This window comes from Lissotriton vulgaris, chromosome 6, assembly GCF_964263255.1.
Source record: "Lissotriton vulgaris chromosome 6, aLisVul1.2, whole genome shotgun sequence".
Taxonomy (NCBI): Eukaryota; Metazoa; Chordata; class Amphibia; order Caudata; family Salamandridae; genus Lissotriton; species Lissotriton vulgaris.
In genome coordinates this window covers 411,028,857-411,045,757 of record NC_141694.1, presented here as the reverse complement: position 1 = coordinate 411,045,757, position 16,901 = coordinate 411,028,857, and the positions used below count along the sequence as shown (strand labels likewise).

The following is a 16,901-nucleotide window of genomic DNA, read 5'->3' as shown; positions in this document are numbered from 1 at the left end:
CGCTAGGCCGTGCCTCCCCTACTCTCCTCCCCCCTCCTCCTCTCCTCCCCTGTCTGCCTGCCGCTAGGCCGTGCCTCCCCTACTCTCCTCCCCCCTCCTCCTCCTACTCTCCTCCCCTGCCTGCCTGCGTGTCGCACCTCTCCCCTCTCCGCCCCCTCCCCTGCCCGCCGTGTTACGGTGAAAGGCTTGTTTGTTTATTTTACCCGCCGTGTCGCCGTGTCTCTGCTGCTTGCCCCTGTCCTGTCTCTCCTCCTCTCCCTCTCTATACCCTCCCCCCCACCACTCCCATCAAGTCCCTCTGGCCCTTCCCTCCTCCCCGGACCACACAGTCCAAGGATGCGCCAGCAGCAGCTCGGATTCCCGAAATACTTCCACTTTTTTCTCTTTAAACATAAAGCAGCTCGTGGCGTCCTTGGGGGTTTGGGGTCTTGGTGGAATTTTTCTCTTTAAACGCTGTCGTGTGAGCTTTTGTTATTCCGACCTCCACCCGCCTGCTCCTTCCATGGCACAGGCCGAGGTCTCGAGCACAGGGAGGGGGGGCGCAGCGACCAGTGCGTAAGTTAGAGGAGGGAAGTCCAATCCTCTGTCCGGTTTAGTCCATTCCGGATTGAGTCCAGCATTATTATGCACTTCAATTCCTCTTTGTTTAATAGACTAGTCATGCTGCCTCCTCTTTGGGGTAGTTTCAGTGCCTTTAGAACAGTCCAGCGGATGCCATCTTCGTCATGATTTGCTTCCGTGAAGTGTTCTACCAGTGGGGCGTTTGGTGTCCTGCACCTGATGCGGCTCCTGTGCTGGCAGATGCGGGTTTTGATTTTTTGTGATGTTTGACCGACACAGATTTTATTACAGGGACACTGGATGAGATAAATAACATTGCTTGTATTGCAGTTTGTGAGAGTGTTACATTTGAACGTAATATTGTTGAACACTAGAGGATTGGACTTCCCTCCTCTAACTTACGCACTGGTCGCTGCACACCAAGCCAGCCCTAAAAAACGTATGCATCTTTGAGCTATCAATGACATTTGAACATTTCACTGCCGCTTGGTTGTACTGGATAACTGATATTACTGCATGTAGTACATAAGGTTTTTCCCAAGTACATACTCTGAGTGAACTTAATGCATTGAATGTATTGCTGCTACTACTGTTATACAGATATTCTTGTGTAAATAATCCTATGTGTATAATGCTGGGCATAACAGGCCAGTCCCTTCACTTTGTTTGAGCATGTACCTTCACTCGGTATTTTCACCCAAGGTATAACACCTAATACCCAATCACTGGTTTGTGCACTATAATCACACCCACGATACCACACCCAGTACCAAATCTTAGATCAACTAATTCCCAACCCTGAACCTAGTCTTGCCCGTCCTTGTAATGGGCCCTAAACCACTCCATCATGGCCGCCGCAGACGCGGCCTGAACGGCTAGTCCGTCCTCCATGCTGGCAGCTTACTAACCATAGCCTGCCGGAATCGAGCGACACTGGAACAGCTGATTCACGCTGTCAGAGATGAGCAGCGAGACCATCGTGTCTCCACCTCCTACCCACCGCCGATCCCACCGTGGAGTAAGGTAAGCGCCGACCTGGCCTCCCCATAGTATTAGGTTAATCCCTCCCGTGCCATATCCTCGCTCCTAATAAGATTTCCTCTTATTTAACAGTAGAGACCTCTGACTCAAGCAGCTTTATAATCCAAGGAGCTACAAGCCCCCACATGAAGAAAGACTCGTGATTTCACGGCCGTACCTCCCACCAACCGTCGATGCCAATGTGGAGTAAGGTAAGCGCCGACCGGGTCCCCCATAACGTTAGGATTAATCCCTCCCGTGTCACAATCTCGCTCCTAATACAATTTCCTCTTATTTAGCACTCGAGACCGCTGACCCAAGCAGCTACATAATCCAAGGAGCAACGAGCCCCTACAGGAAAAAGACTCGTGATTTCACGGCCTCACAACCGCACTCGTCCTGCTAAGGTAATTGTTAGTGCCCCAGCGCCTAGTATTTTCCACACCAGATTCAGCCCGATTCATCACAATTTAACTCCTGCTTTCAGGCACCTCTAATCTTGGGCACTTGACAGTACCCCTTACGTCTAACAGCGCCTGACCAAGCCAACCCTTGTACCTTGGCAGGTTAGTGGATCCCTTGACAATTCACCCATCACTGAATTGTATAGGGCAGGAACCAAGTCACTTCACTTCGGCCGTAATGTCCCCCATTAATCCGGCATGTTCGTAAACCACCCACATCCTGTGGAAACCACCAATACGCGCCATCGATGAATGCCTAAGGAAATGTCACTGTTCTCACGGGCACCACTGGTTCTAATTTGATATTGACTGTGTGCATGAAGTCACATTGTGAACCTTCCGCTGACTTCCCGCGTCATCGCCCTGATACCTGGCCATGTAGTCACAAAAGTTTTCACCAACTCACCGCGCCGTTTCTGGTCAACCGTCTTTCACTATTGTCACTCACTTGATTCAAAATATGTGATCAACTAGTCCAACTTCATGACGATGCAGCTTTCACTGAAGTTTTTCACCAACTCACTGCGCCGTTTTCTTGGTCATCCGTCTTTCACTACTATCACTGACTTGATTCATAAACTGTATATATGTGATCAACTAGTCCAATTGCATGATGATGCAACTTTTACTGAGCCCCGAGCTGGCCTACACATGCATGACAAGACTGCATGCACTTCAATCACACTTGCGGACTAAATCATTGATTGAGTACTGGTTCTGATTAATAGTGGCCAGACAGCCACACATTGACCTCGCTATTTTCAACAGTTGTCTTATTTTCACCAATTCAGGCGGATGCCTGATGCTGTTCTTTTATTTTTCCCTCCCTTACTTCCACAGGCGTTCGTATTGGAAACAGGCAGTGATTTATACAGTCCTGATGATGATCCCGGTTCATTAGGAGCCAAGGGATCGAAACGTTGACGCTTAAAAAACAGTGTTGCATGAAATTCAATTGTATATTATTCTGTATACACTGTATGTCAAGACTTGCTATGATTGTTTATTAATTCGCAAGCAACAATTGGCTCCAGAACTCTTCTTGCCTGTTAAAACTTCTTTCAATTTATTTTCTTTCCTTAATATAAGGGTTTTTCTATTTTTCGGGATAGGTACAGGATTGTGCCCTATCTAACTCTTTGTATATGACCTTCTCTTGGTCAATCTGATTCCTTTTAAATTTAAAAATTAAATATTCCCCGCCCGGCTGGGCTGGGAAGCAGAACTATAGTACTTATCGTGGTCTATATGTTTATTTGTCTGTCTATTGAATTCCCTGAGGACCCTTGTTCTCTTCATAGGAAGTGGCATCACAAGCCACAACTTTAATATGTACGTGTGATATAAAGTGCTCTGACACTGCTTTGGGATGGATGAGTAGAGCTATACAAGAAAAAATAGTGGCACTTAAATTATTTCCATGCCTCCTCAGGGGTAGTAAGCACTATATAAATTACATTTATTTTGTATAAATACTGGGAGAGACCAACACTTCTGATATTCTTACAGTGCATGCATAGCAAGTAAACAGGGCCTGAACAAAGTGAAAAGCTGCCTCTCTTAAGTATGTGCGACGTGCTAACCGATAGGTACAGGATTGTGCCCTATCTAACTCTTTGTATATGACCTTCTCTTGGTCAATCTGATTCCTTTTACATTTAAAAATTAAATATTCCCCGCCCGGCTGGGCTGGGAAGCTGAACTATAGTACTTATCGTGGTCTATATGTTTATTTGTCTGTCTATTGCATTCCCTGAGGACCCTTGTTCTCTTTAAAAAGTATATTACCCATGGTCCAAAGGTATTTCTCTGGGTTCCCTTGTTTATGTTAAAAAGCCACTTCCTATGAAGCCAATTCCTGTGATGCCACATGTAATGTCATGCGCTTTGAAGTCATGTGCCGTGATGTCACGCTTCGTGATGTCACTTGCATACTGCCTAGCAAGGTTAGTCCGCCCACTTCTTTTTTTTTTAGTACTTGTACCCAGCTTTACTCCCTCTGGCTTATTCGTTCATTTGGAATTAATTTTTTACTTTTTGGGAAATACCGGAGGATTCCAGGAGTGATTCTTGGAAATTGTGGCATTCAATTCCAGTCTCCAGAATGCTCACTCCTCTCTGTGAGCAGGTTTGGAAACACATAATACATAACATATATTATTACACCATATAGGTGCAGCAATAATGTTTTGTTAATACAAAGATGGATTTTATCTCTTAGACTCATCGAATTGCGCATCGAATCCGACTTGGGTGCACGAATGACTTTGTGAACTGAGAACCCTGTGCTTAGAACCACAACGTATTATAAGAGATCTTTGGCAATTAAAACAAGATGTATGTGGTAAGAGAACGACAACTTAAGCCGAACTCTCCAGTTCTCTTTCTTCAAATATTCTGATACCGCCCTAATAGACATCTAGAAGGTCTTCCCTATATTGACTGGAAATTGGTTAGGGAAGATAGTAAAAGGGGGAGCTTTGCAATAGCAGCACTGTACCCAAGTGCAGCCCAGTGTTGAAGGCAAGTTCCTAAGAAAGCATTGTTCCTTGAGGAGGGGAATGGGCGGGCCTCCATTGAGAAGAAGAAGTTGTGTGGAAGAAGAAGAGTTCTCTCATGTGCCAGGAAGGAGACACTGCCTTTAGCCTCACCCAGTGTGACCTTCCAAGCATGCCTGCAGTACTGGCTGCAGTGGAGCATCAGTGCTGAGCATGTGATGGGCACATGTGAGTATCAATAGCAAAACAACATGGCAAAATGTGTGGCAGGAAGAGTGGAAGGTCACTCGCAGAGAAAGCATGAACTTGTGCTAGTGCATACACCATATGCCATAATGAGATCTGCTGTGACATGTGTAACAAGTGACGTCCTCCCACTTCAGAGCCAGTTGTTATAGGTTTGTCATTGTGGCAGACGTCCATTGCAAAGCGAATGGCCCGTTGCTGCACTTTTAGGGCTGCTCATACATAACACGCATGAAAGAACGCATACATGCACAAGTACACACATAACACCACCTTACTGCTGGTCTCTGTAAGGTCTGCCTCTCCGAGCACTAGAAACATCTTTTTTATGCATTTAGGTATTGTTATTTTTCAAGGTGTTTTGCACAGGCTGCCTGCTGCCTACCACAGATTTGTACAAAATGGAAGTTAAGACCAGCCTACCAAGGTGAAGGCTAACGCCCCTTTGTGGGTCGTTAAAGTCCAGCAGGATGAGGTAAAACTGTCAGTCTGCCTTCAGTCACAATACAAAGATGTGGGAAAAAGACTCTTTGAAGAGTTTAGTTTCAAAATGTTTTCTGAATCAAAGGTAGTTCTGTTCTGCTCTATCTGGGGGGTGCAGGTGTTTAACCGGTTTAGGGCCCGGCCCTTTCAGGCACTGGCACTCATGTTTCAGATGCAGGGCCGGACTGGGAACAGAAACCGGCCCTGGCACACTGTCAGCCAGCCCCCCTGGGGTGAGGGAGTGCAGCAAAGCAGTGTGCGAGGGCCGGTTTCGGCAGATTTTGTTACTGGAGGCCGATATTGCCGACCCCTGGTAACAAAAAAACGGCCCCCAGGGGTCCAAAATTGGCCCTCTCCCTAGCGGCCCAACGGGGAAACGCCCGGTGCCCGCTATGGCCAGTCCGGCGCTGTTCAGATGCTTGTACTGATGTCCCGGGGTCAGATGTTAGGAGGCAGAACAAAGGCTCCTCATAGGAATACAATGTGGGCTGATGGAGCAGGGTCTTGAGAAAATAAAACCTGCTCAGATTGATTCCTCAGTAACATTTACTAACAGTGTGTTGTGAAAAATAACGAGCACAAACACAAAAACACAGGAAAATGCTTTGCGCATATGTGCACTAATATGAGACTAACGTATGCCAGACAAGGCTGCATTTGCATTTGGTTTTCTTAAAAATATAAATAATTATGCTTTTGCACATTAATGTTTTTGCTAGAAATCATAATGTGGGATAGTGTAATGGTGGGTGGTAAACAGTGAGAAGTATACTTCGTGAAATGAATAATGTCTGTTTCTATTCATTGTAGAGAAACTCATGGGCCTACATTACTGCATGCCTGTAGTGGGTTTAAAAAGAAAATCATTAAGAATAAATAAGCCGAAAATCGAGCTCTGAGAGAGAAGTAGCAGAGGCTAAGGCTGATAACCTTCAAGAAAATATTTGTTTGTCTGCCACGTAACAGAAGTATGGCCATGATAAGTGAGAGAAAAGTACAAACTTCTTCCACAGAAAGCGACAGCAATAAACAATGAAAGTGTAGTGATTTGCAACATGTTATTTACCAAAGGAAATGTGAAGTCATCAGACGTGGCTAACGTAATGTAATATATAAAAGACAAAGAGAGTTAAGAAAATATGAACATGACTATGGTGGTGTGAAAGAACACCCCCTGAATCAGCCAATGAGAGACTGAGTTTCTGTAAATGTTTCAACTACTGTGGGTTGGACATGTAGGTTTTAGGGTATAAGTGAGGTGCCCTAGGGGTGTGGTTATGGAAGCGTTGGGGAGAGTGCGAAGAAGATTAGAGGGAGATCGTCCCTGTCCGTCGGTTTTGCCGAGGCCTACATGTTTCCTGTTGCTATCATGTAACCAGTATCCTGAAAATCTATGTTCCCTGAACCTATCTCGGGGACCCCCTACTATCCCCGTGGCCAGGGGGTGGTATTTCTCTATTTCCTTAGGTTAGTATAGCGAATGATCCGTACTTTGCATAATAACTTGCAAATGTAATTTTTCTCTGAAACATTTGTCTCTGTGCCTATCCACTCCTTCATATGCATTTTATTCATTTGATATGAGTTTGACACTGTTTGCATTTCTCTCTCTCTCTGAGATTAATGTATTGTTTGCCTTGTGAATCTGTACATGTTGTGCTCTTATTTTCTACATTATTTGGTGATAAACATTATTAACTTTACATTGAGTTTGGGGTTATTCAGTAATAATGATAGATACATAGATAGTTCTCATTATTACCATCAACTTCTCAACTTTAGGTCCATCGACCAGAGGAAATAAATTGATATGCAGACTCAGTTATGTATTTAGACTGTAAGATACGAGTCTGTATAATGAACAACTGATTTTGAGTGTTCATTAGTCTTGAAACTCACCCAGCGTCATTCAGCGGATATTAGTTTTGGTAAGTGTTGTATGGGCCTGTGAGTTGTTATTATCAATCCCTGATTGGTGCTGGATCAGGGCCAGTGTTGTAGATATATCTGTCATTTGCTCCGGTATGCCTTACGTTTAGTGCTCAGTATCCTGAATTTTATTCTCTCGTCCACTGGGAGCAGGAGCGAGGCAATGCGGCTTAGTCTGACTTTCGAAGATTCGAGAACAACCATCCTTACATAGCACCTCATAGCTGCCAAGGTTTCAGAATGCAGTGTGTGACATTTTCATACTTTCAGTGAAATTATGAGTGACATTTCAACAACTATGAGTGACATTTTCTCGTGAGCAAAGTCAAGTGATGAAGGGAAACATATAAATATCAGAAAATACACCCATTTGAGCAATGAGGCACTCGTCATTGAACTAAAGTGCGCTAACAGCAGGCAGCTGAAAACAGGGCAGAGTCAGACGGCATGACTGCACAGTTCTCAGACTCAGTACACTACTGGCTGAGGGTGCAGGCAGCTCAGAATGATTGAAGCATTCATGTTATTGATTAATAACAGCCATAGCAAGTTAGCTGAACTACTAAAACACAGATGCCTTAGCCAGCCTTTTGCCAAGCTGGGTTCCCTGGATCCTCCCTTATGCCGGCAGTCAATCAAGCGATCAGGATACAGACCATCAGTGTGGGCTCCAGGGCCTTTCTGTCACAAGTGGGAACCGACCCACAACAGAAAGGTGTGAGGCCCCAACATTAACATCTCTTCTCAGCTGCCTATTTAAGAATCAACACAGTCAGCTGACTATCAGGCAAGCTCCGGGCATTGGGCAAGCTTCAGGCTGAGGAACACACAGTCCCACACAGGTCACAGCTGGCAGCCAGAGCTCTAATGTGTTATTTTTTAAAAACTACCCTCAGCCTAACAGGAAGCACTTGGCTGTGTACAGTGTTCGCACGATGCAGCCAGTTTCATATACGTAGGTTATAACTGTCCTGATCACGATACTGGACAACAATTGCTCAGAAAAGAGGAGAGAGAGTTTCTGCGAAAACAGACAAGACAGCCCAAACATTGCTGTCGGGGTAAGTGGTGGATGTGTTGTGCAGCTAATATTATTAGTGAAACGTGGGCCAGATAAAATATAGTTGTAGGGTTCTGCCCCAAAAGTTCAAAAGAGGGCTGAGACATGCAACCACTTGCAGTGAAATAGCAACACACACAATATTGCAGCAGATTATAGCTAGACCTAACGATGGGTCCCGTCAGAAATAATTAGCCAGCGAGTATGAAAGCCGAAGCAGGCCCCACTTGAACGAACGTAGATTTTCTTTAGTAACTGTTATATTTATCTGCAGGTGAGGTAGGATGTTTGATTTAAAAAAAACCTAGGTAAAAAAGAGCCGTACTGCTCATGCACTTTTAGCTTCTAGCAGCCACTTGAAAGTTTGACCACCTTACCTCAGCCCTTACTGTTCTTCGCCGACTCATTCGAAAGACAAAATTGAATTACAAAGCTCAGCACACAGTATGTCTGCCTCACACTCATCCAAGGGTTAATGAAGCCACTCGTCGCTAATTATGGACATTTCCATGTTTGGACCATGCAACCATGATCCCTGTTTTTCAGCACAGTGGAAACTGTTTAACTCCCTGCCTTCAAATCTTTGCACTCGCACCACATTCTGAGAAGAGAAAGCCAAGAAAGCCAAGAAACTGGCCGCCCAGCCTGGTTACTATAATGTTATGTCACTTTCAGCGCTCGCCGCTACGTCCTGTCCGCTGGTGTGAGCAGCTCCGTGGCCCAGGGCTGTGATTCCACTTGCATGCGCTATAGTATATTGCCGGCTGGAACGCCACCAAACCGCGCAGCTGTTTCATTTTGAGTGCACGCAGCGCTGAAGATGACCTCTTTCTCTTAAACTGTGTTGGGCCCCGGGAAATTGACGGTATCTTCAGCAGGACCCCTATTTAATTATTTCTTCGACCCTGGGCGTCTAATATGAAGACCCTGAAGGCTCCATAACCGACATCGGAACCGATCGCATAACAATTGTCAAACCTCATCTGACCCTGAAACATCATCCGTTTCACTTAGGGGTGCACGCTCCCATTCTGGCATTATTTGTAATCACTACCAATGGACACTGTTTGAATAAACACTCTATTCTACATATATAATAAGAGACTACATTAGGCCATGAAGAGAATCCCCAATAATTCGGTGGGATTCGAAACGCGTAGGCCTTGCCACATACTGGTCTGCGAGAGCTCCTGGGGATCCAATGAACCCCTCCTGCAGTTCTTTGCTGTACATTACCTCTGATTAAAAATTCTAATGAGTTTTGTTTAATTTGTTTGATACATAGGAATGTACGTGGCAAGAATTAATTAATTTTTTGCACTTTAGCGTAAAATCTTCGCAGCCTGTGGCCATTTCCCCCCCTTTTTTTTTTCTCTGTATTGTAATGTATATATATTGTATTATATGATGTGTGTTTTCTCTTTGACAGTTTGAATGTGTAATGCTTGTCTGTGATATGCGTGGAATTTTGAATGAATGAATAATGTAGAATTAAATTCTAATGTTTTTTCGTGTCCCTTTTTACAAGAATCTCTCTTTTATATGATAAACTGAAAAAATTGGTTGAAATGTTTATGTTATAATTTGATAAAATAAAAAGCTATTAACTAGCACTTCCCTTTCTGGAATTTCTCTTCTAGTTTAGGATGCCTATTTGGTTACTTTAATCTACTTACATCAGTAGTGGCAATCCTGTTTGTTCCATAGTGATTCCACTCATGGCTGCACCAACACTCTCCCGCAGCAGCAGGGCTCGAGTCGGGGTACCACGCAGGTGGACGGCGTCCCCCCACTTATTTTTACGTATTTTACAGGGTGGACGCCGTCCCCCCTGACCAAAAGCTGGACTGGACAATGATGGTGTTACTTACCGGACTGGCGCACCGCCGATCTCCGAACCTTGACGTACTCCTCGCATCCTGCTTCCTCCTCTCTCCACCCCTCCCATCACCCTCCCCTGCCCACTCACTCGGTACCCATCTCATGCTCCCTCTCCTGAAGTCTGTGCCCCGCTCTCCCCTCGCACAGATGCTCCCCCGCGCTCAGTTCGTGACCTGCTCACGGCCCCACCCCCTTTGAGCCTTCACACTTTCTTAACTACGAGGCGTGCATCCTTTCCCCATTTCTCATCCCCTCACTCCTCTCTTCCTGTGACTTCACTCACCCCCCCATACACCTAGGGGCGAGCTGCTACTGGTGCAGTGGCACCGGGGCTGGGCCCACTGAAACGTGATTATTACTGTATTTCTAGGTTTTTTACCTTTCGTGACGTCACTTCCTGTCGTGACGTCACATCCTGTCTCTGAGTGTCCCCCCACTTCTTTATTTAGGACTTGTGCCCTGCGCAGCAGCCATGCGGATGTATGATGTTACCACGCGAGCAAAATGATTGCGGTACATCACAACGCAGCTTTTACAACGCAAGTCGTTACCACGACTTGCGCTATAGGGTGCTGGACTTAGGAATAGTATGATTTACTATTCCAACGTCAGCCTACGTACAGTAGGGAAGGTGTTGGAATAGTAAATCTACTATTCCTTAGTCTGGAGCGCCCTACAGTGCAAGTCGTGGTAACGACTTGCATTGTAAAATCTCCATTTTGATGGCACTGAGGTGTTTTGACCGCGTTGTAAAGGTTGTTTACCCAGCCATGTAGTTCCACTCGTAACGAATCTTTTATGCGCCAGCCGGCAGTCACACGGTGCGAGCTCAGCTAAAGCTGCAGGCTCCTAGCTGTGCTAGCTGAAAAAGGGCCCTAGTCAGGATGTTGATTGAGCAAATTAAACCCCATCACGCTGAAATGTGTTAGCCTAACGCTTGATGCATGGTACTTGGTAGGGTTGGCATCTCCAAAGGCTGTTAATCAGCTTCCTTGGAAGCCTGGTTGATCCTGTTGCACTTGTCTAAGTGCCTAATGGCCTAGCATCTTAGTTCAATCCTATGAGCCATTTAAACGAGAAGGAGAAATTGTCTAAGCATAGTGAGCTACAAGTTGCTGTCATTTGTTTCACTTTTATTGACCCTAATAACTCATGCCAAAATGTAAAAGATTATTAGAGGAAAAAGTAAAAATTACAGTGAAATAAGTTTCTCCTCAAGTGAAAGACTGTATTCCAAAAAGAAATATCATGAATAGCATCAATAAAAACGTGACTTAGGTCAAGTTTTATCTTTTGCCTAAATAAAAGGAAATTTGCAGAACGCATGAAAATGGCAATTGTTTGTGTGTACAAAAAATGGCTCAATTGAAGCCAGGTAAATCAGATAATCAAGAGAATGAGAGGATGTAGCCTTACGGCTACAGCTGCTGACTTTTGAACTGGGAAACTATGGGGCAGATTTACAAGCCCCCTGCGCCACCACTACGCCACTTTTCATGATGTACTGGTGGCGCAGGGGGCTCCTCTATATTTACAAGGAGAGGAAAAGCCACCCTGAGTGACTTTTCCTCTCCTTGTAAATACGGCCCCTTCACACGCAGCACTGTGCGTGGAAGGGGCCTTTCATGGGTATTGCTGTGGGTGTTCCCAGGCAACACCCATGGAACAAGACACATCTCCAGATTTATGAGAAATCACAAATCTGGAGATGCGTGTCAATGCTACGCCACCCTAGAGGTGGCATAGCAAGGCGCAACGAGGAGAAATATTTTCATTTCTCCTCGTTTTTTCCTCTTTCAATGCGTGCTGCATTCTACAGCACGATTTGAAAGAGGAAAAAACCTCTTGTGATTTTTTTTGTGCAAGATGGTGCCCCTTCCTGCACAAAAACAATCTCCCCATGGCGCAGGCGTCCTTGCACTATGGTGCAAGGGTGCCTGTGCCAGCGCATGGCTGCAGTTTGTGCACCAGCGCTGGGGAAGCACAGAGATGCAACATATTCTTGTAAAGATGTTGCATCCCTCTGCTTCCAAACTAACGCAGCGAGGGGCAGCAAAATGACTTGCTGAACCGCGCTGCGTTACTTTGTTGTAAATCCGCCCCGGGTGCGTGGACTCAGCATCCTGTGATTCTGGGCAAATCACTTAATCTCCTCGTGCCTACCAAAAAATAAATGTCCTAGTTTAACGCAGCTGGTGCTCATATAAAGCGCTCCAATACCTTGGGGTCGAGTTCGCGCTATATAAATCTGCACAAAAAAATCAAAGCTTTAATTTCGGATCCATTTTTCAATACCATGACAGCAGTAACTAATGCTGTATGTACAAGCGGCCCGTGACAAGCGCTTAGAAGATATAATTGTGAACAATAGTGAAAGAACACTTTTTACATTCAGCTCAAGTTCATTCACTCCGTGCCAAGCGTACAAAGGCGATGTGCTGAGTCACGGCCACGGGGATGATATAACCATGGTGAGAAGAGCACGGCTCCTCCCGAGGGGCGGGCCTCTTGCTTTTTTTCCCCTCGTGATTTGTCCTGCATCAATGTAGACCGGCCCTACCTCGCAACCCCCCTCCCCCTATCTCGTCAGGCGGGTGAATAAAATAAAGCCCAACCTTTCACTGCTTTCTGCCTCGGAGTTAACTTCCGCAAGCACAGTCCACAGCGCACTTCTTGAGCCGAAATCCCTGCGGTGAGTAGTTTGGGGTCCGCCGTTCTGTGTGTACTGACTGTTGACTTACTCCCATATTTGCCACCAGGGCAAACGGCCCACGTTGTTTTGGGGGTTGCGGTGGGGAGTACGAGGCAGAGGATGCAGGGCACTCGGCGCAGCGTGTAGATGAGTTGTCTTGTAAGAGACCTTTCGCATCTCAGACAAGCAGGAGCGCCAGCTGCACAGAAGCGCGTGGGTGTCTAGCAGACGTGTCTCAGGGCGCTCTAGCCACGAGCCTCCGGTCCATACATCCAGGGCCACAAGTCATGTCCTAAAGGCGGCCCTATCTCCTCGTGATCAGCCCTCACGTCGCTTAGAGATCTGCCCTGGTAGCAGTCAGAAACCAAGTGATATTATACTCCTCTCGGGCGAGTCCCTTGTGCCCGCTGCCCTCCTGAGCCTGGAAGTGTGACCAGGACTTTTAAATGGACCGGGTCCTGCCGGTGCTGAGCACCAGCAGTTCTAAAAAGCAGGTGCTCAGACGGGTCTCTATCGGGCTCACCATTTTTGCCCTCAGAGTGAAAACACAAATCTTAACTCTGCAGCAGTACTACCCATCACTGCCGTTGTAGTAACTTCAAATGACTCCTTATAGTTCTTTCACGATCTCATCATTTCAGAATGGAGACTTTTTCATTATTCTATGCAGCGAAGCCGCAGTTGTTGCCTATTTATTTCATACATCTAACAACTATGGGCAAAACAAATAGTCCTGGCTTGTTGTAGGTGTAATGTTGCTTGTTGTATTGTATATCTGGATGCAGTGATAGAAACAGCAAAATACTTGACGTGCGGCAACCTATGCTTAGCACAGATTTTTAGCTGAGTTGTTTTTAAGCCACACCCTTAAGTACATCGGCCACACCCTATTTAGAGACCCCCCCCCCACAGTTTTTTTCATCCCACTTAAAGCCCTGAATGTGAGCATCCACTCCCTCGCTCTGACAGAATCCTGAAGCTCTAGAGTTAAAGAAGTAGTGCTTTAATAAACACGATTGTATTGTGGATACACAGCAGGCAAATGCTGGCCTTTGACTTCTTAGAGAAACTTACATAGAATGTGAAAATAAGATGTACTTTGTATTGTAGCACTTATGTAGTGCTTCAAACCTCTGTGTGGGGCGCTGAAGCACATTTTCAAATGAGTCTCACATTACACCATCGGGGAGCGTATGTCTGTCAGAGTGCGGGATTTGTCGTGGGTCTATGAGGGAAACGTTTTGGTGTTTTGCCTCAGTGACTAGAGAGGTTCTCTTATCTTGTCTTCGGAAGCAGCGCGATGAAGGAGGGGCTGTGAGGGATAGGCTCACAAATTACCATATCAGTAACTACACAGCTCCAGACTTAGCGCAATGGGTACACTATGTGTACACCAAAGGTGGGGGGAGCAGACTTTACAGCACGGGCATTACAATGTAAGGCCTTTACCATGCATCTATTACCACACAATGCCTTTACCATGCATTGCCTTTAGAACAAAAAGCCTTTGCTACACAAATGCTTTTATAATGCTTGCCTTTGCATTGCAATGTTAATATATGTATGTATGTATGTATTTATATATATGTATGTATTTATATATTACCCCAGTAGGTAGTTATAGTTGGGACCTATTTTCCATGGGAAATCCGCAACATTCTATTTGGAATACCTTTGGCGCTGGTTGACGAATCTTCGCGAAATTTTCAAAACTGGTGGGGCGCTCCGATCCGCTCCTAGCGCGAAAGTTTTGGGGTGATTCATCAAGCGAGGGCCGAGAAAAAAAGGGGGTCCCAAAACGTGTTTTCCCCATGCAATTTTTCATAGGAACCTTTCAACGCGGCTATAGCTCGAACTGCTGAACAGAATTACACCAAATTTGGTAAATAGGTAGTCCTTAGTTCAGACTTGTGCCTTTTGCTTAAATGGTGTAAATCCGTTCAGTAGTTCCTGAGACAATGACATTTAAAAGTATATATATATATCTATGGCTGCACACCCTGCTGTGCACAAGCTGTATTCTAATTGGCTGTCAACACTCCAAATCAGTAAGTGTTGGCAGCCATCTTGTGCCTCGGTAGAATCGAGGCACAAGAAACCTATAAAACAAACACGCAAAAAGGGGGCAGGGTAGAAACACCCTGAACCATTAGGCCTGTTCAGGGGTTCCCACAAGGACCCCCAAGGCCCCAAACATTTTTTGTTAAAAAACAAAATCGGCAAAATCCGCGCAAGATGCGCGGATCCATGGGCGTCCGCAGGGGAGGGCAAGGGGGTGCGCTTGCCCCCCCCCTGGATCGCCTGTCCCATTCCTTTTATCCTTAATGTTCATGATTACAGCAGGCTGTTCCCCTGCGAGAAGCCCCAGGAGTTTAAATGATCTCTCACTTGGGGCCTCTCGCAGTTCTCCTTCATCTCTAGAGGCTGCAGCAGCCCCTCCCCGACCTCGAGCTGACTGTGGACAGGCCCATTGTCATTCTGTTTGCTGCTGATCACCACATAAAGAATGACAATGGGCCATCTGCCTTTAACTTGCCTTGAAGGCGAGTGATGAAGTAACAATTTTGCCCCCCCCCCTGGAAGGCGAGTGATGAAGTTAGAATGTTGCCCCCCCCCTGGAAAAATTTCTGCGGACGCCCATGCGCGGATCCTGACGATAAAACAAAACGAAGCGCGGGCTGCCGTTCTTCTATGATAATTAGCCCCCGGGGGGCCAAATCCTGGGGACATGTTTATGAAAATAAAGTGTAGGGGTGGCCCAATCCCCCCCCCCCAATTTGCTGTGGGGACCACCACCCCCCGGGGCAAAAGCATGCGTAATTGCGGGTGGGCTCACGGCCCCCCCGCAGCCCCGGTGACCGCCACCCCCGGGGCTTAAAAGTATAATTTTGGGGGGTCTCTAAGGCCCTCCAAGCCCCGGGACCGCCACCCATTAAACGTTTAATTATGAGGGGCCTCTAAGGCCCCAGGGACACCCACCACTGGGGCTCTACTTGATTGTTATTGCGGGGGCGCACACGCCCCTGCAGCACTGGGAACCGCCACCCCAGGGCTTAAAAGTTGAATTATGGGGGACCGCCACCCCTGGGACTCGACTACATTGAAATTGCGGGGGGACACACTGCCCCCCGCAGCCCCGGGGACCGCCACCCCCGGGGCTTATTTTTCATTTAAATTAAAGAACAAAACCCTGTGTGGGGGGTCTTGAACCCCCCCACATGCCCTAGGGACTGCCACATCCCGGGGTCTCTAAAAATGTAAATTGGGGGGTCTCGCTTCCAAATAGTAAAGTAGATTGCTTCTCCACATGGGAAGCAGCATGTTAGCTGTGCCCCAAGTGGAAAAGCAATGCCGGCTCCCGCAGGAGGCGGGGAGCCGGCGGGACCGTGGGGGATTGGGGACCCCCCCACGGTCCCCAACGAAGAGGGCCAGCCCTGTGGGATGGGGTCCCCGGGCTTCAAGTGGCCCAGGAGGGGGGCCACACGGTCCCCTTCCCAGAAGTAAAGAAAAAAAAATAGAAAGGCCGACGCGGGGGGATGGGGGTCCCCGGGGCCATAAGTGGCCCGGGAGGGGGGCCACGAGGCCCTCCTCCCCGATAGTAAAAAAAAAAAAGGCCATGCCCCGGGGGATGGGGTCCCCGGGGTGATTAAGGCCTTGGGAGGAGCCTCGCGGCCCCCTTCTTCTTTTTTTATATAAAAAAAAGAATTAGGGGGCAGGCCCTGGGGGATGGGGTCCCAGGGCCCAAAAAATTGAAAAACAAGGGGGGCTACACAGCCCCCCTTCTTAAAAAAAATAATAAAAAAAAGACCGGCATCGCGCTGCAGGCCACGGAGAGGTGTTCCTAGGCCACGCCCCTTTATACACCTCTCTCCAACGCAGCTCTGTGGCGCTTACTGAAGGTAGCTGGTGGGCTAGTTGCACCCCAGGGACCCTCAGTATTCAAGGGGAGTTAATCCCCCAACTTAAAATGAGACACGGGCGCGTTTGCACAGTGGTGAAGGGAGGGGGCGGGGCCTGAGTTCACATGTGTGCAAACACACCCTGTGGCGCAGTTTAAGTTGAGGAAT

The 16,901-nt window shown here is 46.9% G+C and overlaps 1 protein-coding gene across 2 annotated transcripts in view; it reads left to right on the top strand.

The window, feature by feature from the left end:
* Positions 1–12,712: 12,712 nt before the first annotated feature.
* Positions 12,713–16,901, top strand: part of LOC147707398 (glutathione S-transferase 3-like) — a 138,809-nt gene continuing 134,620 nt past the window's right edge. Inside the window, exon 1 of one of the 2 annotated variants that reach the window (XM_086926425.1) lies at positions 12,713–12,834. The gene's annotated coding sequence lies outside the window, so the exon portion shown is untranslated. The remainder of the gene's footprint in view (positions 12,835–16,901) is intronic. The other variant, XM_086926424.1, reaches the window with a different exon arrangement.